The sequence below is a fragment of the Nanorana parkeri genome, unplaced genomic scaffold, assembly GCF_000935625.1.
Source record: "Nanorana parkeri isolate BGI_ZX_2015 unplaced genomic scaffold, ASM93562v1 scaffold223, whole genome shotgun sequence".
In the NCBI taxonomy this organism is placed as follows: Eukaryota; Metazoa; Chordata; class Amphibia; order Anura; family Dicroglossidae; genus Nanorana; species Nanorana parkeri.
In genome coordinates, this window is record NW_017306491.1 from 437,691 (window position 1) to 441,923 (window position 4,233).

Consider the following 4,233-nt stretch of genomic DNA (forward strand, 5'->3'; position numbering starts at 1 on the left):
ATATAATTGTTTTTTTCTTGTTTAAACCCCCGCCCCTCAAAAAAAATACCACTACATATGCACCTATGGACAATTCACTAGGGACTGGTGAAAGTTCACTTTAAAGTAACATTAAAGGAGAGCTATGCGGTAAGTGTTTTTCCCCATAGTTCTCCTCCGGGTCACTGGAGAACACAAACTAGCGTCCTCCCGTGACCCAAACCTCAGTATACCTGCAGTATATGACTCATTTTTCCCTCCAGTGCTGGAGCCGGTTTCTGACCATCCAGCTTTAGCGTTGCTCTCTTCCTCTCCCCCTGACAATCTGGACCGCCCACACTTCCTTCTTCACAGCGTTCGGGAGTCGGGACGTCTGCTGCCGGTAGCGAGCGTCACTGACGCATGTAAGTTTTTCAATGTTGGGGCATATATATTCTGCTTACTAGCATGAGATATATTCCCAAAAAAACAACTTTAATTTGACTTTAAAGAATAAGCTTTTCCATTGTACAGATGTGCTAAAAACTTGCAAAGACACAGGTTGCCTAATTATTGAGCATTGCCATTCACACATTACTTCACCCAGACAAGTTCTTCAATAGAGTGCAGCACATTGAAATGGATGTCTCCCTGCATGACGACAGTAAAAGCACATACCCCTGATTTTATTATTACCCAGTACAAAACCTAGGGTGCGTAGGAGTGCTTAAGCCACTGACATAGGCTACTTTTCTCTGCAGTAAACCATCTAATGAAGTATTTTAATTGCTTTGAACTGTAGGCCTTGGTCACTTGCTCAAGCGGGGATTATACTTTTCCTCTTTTCTTTGCTCGTCACATTTGTTTTTACTGCCAAGAACTCTGTAACAAAAAACTTGTTTGTCTCTTAATTAGGACATGTTGCCCTGTTTATCCTCTTATTGTGTGCAGCAACTCTGTAAATTAACAAATTTATTAGAGTCAGTGTGGACACCATGCCTATTTAAAGTGCCCCTTGCTACTTGTTAATAGCCACCTGCAAGCTTGTGTAAGCCTGCCAAGTGCATGCATCTTTATGCCAAGTTCACTGAAAACAAGGAAAGGAACTTTCTGCACCACCCTGATTTAAAGTACAACAAATGGCCCCTGTATGAGTCTAAATAAGTCCCATATCCAGTTACTTTGTGATATATAAACCTCATCAAAGGAGAATTATGGGGAGAGTGAAATACACTCATCCCAGTAGTTAGAGCCGGCATGTGACACTGAAGCTGTCGCACGTCGGCTCTATTGATCAAGTAATGAGTGATCACATACTACTCATCGATGAGTTCCTGATCTTCTCCCTGCAGAGACTGGTAACTGTCACTCCCCGCATGGATTCCCCCTCCCCTCTCCAATCCTCCAGCGCTGACTGAAGGGACAGACAAGAGAGGGAGCGGGCACAGCTGGTTCTGCCTCCAAATAGCAGAGCCAGCTGCCAATCAGGCAGCGGGGCGGATCCCCACAATATTGTTGGGATCCGTCCCGGCTCCGATGTCAGCATATAGCCCACTATATGCTGAATTTTGGGTCAGAGGAGGACATTAGTAAATGTTCTCCTTTTGACCCAAAAGAGAACTACGGCCAAAAAAAGGTTTGTATTTAATAATGTATATGTGTAAAATGTTTTTTTTGTTTTATTTCTCCCTGAAGTTTCTTCGCGGAGATGCTCAGACTGTGTTTTGGACTGACATAAAGGCAGTACTGTTCCAGTCAGACGTCTAAAATAGACTTGTATGAAGTTTTTCATTTTCCTCCTACCGAGTCACCCAATCGGCTTCAAGAGGTGGATGTTGTGACAAAAGGTCCCTACAGGCACTTAGTTTTGAAGCAACTATTAAATTATTTCCTTTTACTGAAATATACAAGTTGCTAAATGACAATCATATGCACATTTATTTATTTTTATTCACTGCTATTGTCAGCCAAGATGCATAAAACCATACAGTTGTATGCTTGGCAAACGAAAATGTTGTCCTTACCATTTTATGTTCTAATGCAGGGCTCAAAATGTCAAGTCCTGAGCTACTGGCCAGGCTTTAAAAGTTACTCGCCACCAGTTGCCCCACCTAACCCCCTACCCTACCCCGGCCTTAAATCCATCAGGTCAGCGGTGTGACGCAGAGTACAGAGATCAGTAACAATGATCAGTACAGACGTCAGAGGTGCAATGCTAAATACAGAGGCCAGCTGTGTGACGCACAGTACAGAAATCAGTAACAACGCAGAGTGCAGAGGCCAGTGGTGTAACGCACAGCGCAGAGGTCGGTAATGTAACGCACAGCGCAGAGGTCGGTAATGTAACGCACAGCGCAGAGGTCAGTAATGTAACGCACAGCGCAGAGGTCAGTAATGTAACGCAAGGGGGCGAGTGGAGGTTTTGAGGCCTGTTCTAATGTATTATAATAGTAAATACGTTACAATTTCTAATTATTGTGTACGACACGGCCAGTCTTCTATGCTCATTAGTGTCGATGCCCACCTAAGCAGGATGAGGGGCCACTGCAGGGAGCAATAGAAGTGAATAGAACTGAATCATGAAATGTACTCGGAGACTACCGTCCACATTTTTATGTCGCAGGGCATACAAAAAAATCTTTTTTCACTATATGGTTCTTCTATATGTTCATAACATTCAGATATGCTCCCAACAAGTCTGAGTCAGATGACCCATTGAAAACAATGCAATCACTGTCAGATATTGAGTATCAAGCACACGTCGGTGTATTTTCTTCCAGCTCTTTCTATTCCAATCAACTGCTATGTTGCTTTTTATTTTAGTATTGGATGTTTCTTTACCAGTAGGGGTTAGTGCTTGATGTGCAGCTTGTGCACTTTGCTGGACCACTCAACTTCATTGTTATTTCTTTCCTGGAGCCCAGTGTCATTTTTACCCTAATAAACTTCTCAGAGGTAGTTAGAGATCGGAGTTCTTGCATGTATTGATCATTCAGCCGTGTGTCTCTCATAAGGTGGCCATACACTTTACAACCATCGCAAGACCTTAGTCTTGCGATGGTTGTAAAGTAATTTAAGAAACGTACGATCTGCCCATCTTGGACAGGCAGATCTGACTTGCGATCATCGCAAGCCCGCCCCCTGAGGCTGCAATGCTGAACGGGCAGTGTGCGCACACCGGCCCGTTCGGCATTTGTCTCCCGAGCACCGTTCAAACCAAAGGTATGTTATAAAACATTTATACACATATTTTTGCTAAAACATAAAAGTCGGGGTCACGTCGGGTAAATAGACACCAAACATGTCAAGCATTAAAATTGGGTACGCCCATAGGCGACGCTTAAAACTCTTTTACTGCTCATCAGTTTAGTGTTATCGGTGATTGATGGTCCTAAAATCATTGCTCTCACTCCGACGTTTGGGGCGATATGTAACATGTGCGGCACAATAGGCGCAATCAGCGTTTTCGCACGTAGGCGCACCTGGCGCATATCTGAGTGTGTATGTGGTGGGGAGTGTGTATGCTTTTATTTTTTTTATGATTCTTTAATTTTTGTATTACTTTTTTTTTACGGTCCCGGCCGCATCGGGCACAGCGGATCTCCCGGGCGGCCGTGTAATTACAACGGCCGGCCGGTAAGCTGCTCGTCCGGCTCCACCGTCCTCTCGTCACAGACGAGTGGATTTTTCAAGCCCTAAAGTTTTCTTTAGGGTTTAAATCAGAGGTCTCAAACTTGATTCATTTGGGGGCCACTGGACAAATTTTCATTTCGCATGGGAGCCACTTGCCAAATTTCAGAAAATGTAACTATATACGGTACCAGTGTTACGGCTAGTTCACACCAGCCACAGTGCGTTCCAGCTGATTTCTGGCCGGAACGCACTGGATCACATTCCGGCCGGCTCACTTTGTTGTGGGGGAGCGCGGTGCATTGCAGTGAATGGCACGCCCTTAGGCCGAAATAAGATCAGCAACAATGGATCGCGAGGCACATTATGCCTGCGGTCTGGTCCGGTGCGATTAAAATAGTGTTTGCAGCATTTTGATCGCACCGGACCGCAGGCATAATGTGCCTTGCGATCCCGTGCGGCCGGAGGTCGTGGCTACGGTGCCATTCACTTCAATGGACTGCCACGCCCCCTCCTGCCCCACAAAAAAGTGAGCCAGCCGCAATACGAGGCAGTGCGTTCTGGCTAGAATCGGGCCGGAACACACTGCATTGCATCTGAGGTGAACGGGCCCTTAGGGTTGCTCCTTTCTCCTGCAGGATCCCA

At 45.3% G+C, this 4,233-nt stretch overlaps 1 protein-coding gene across 2 annotated transcripts in view; it reads left to right on the forward strand.

Moving 5' to 3' along the window:
* The window catches only part of SLC25A36 (solute carrier family 25 member 36), a 51,855-nt gene that overhangs the window by 17,032 nt on the left and 30,590 nt on the right, over window positions 1-4,233 (forward strand). The gene's annotated exons all lie outside the window — the stretch shown is intronic.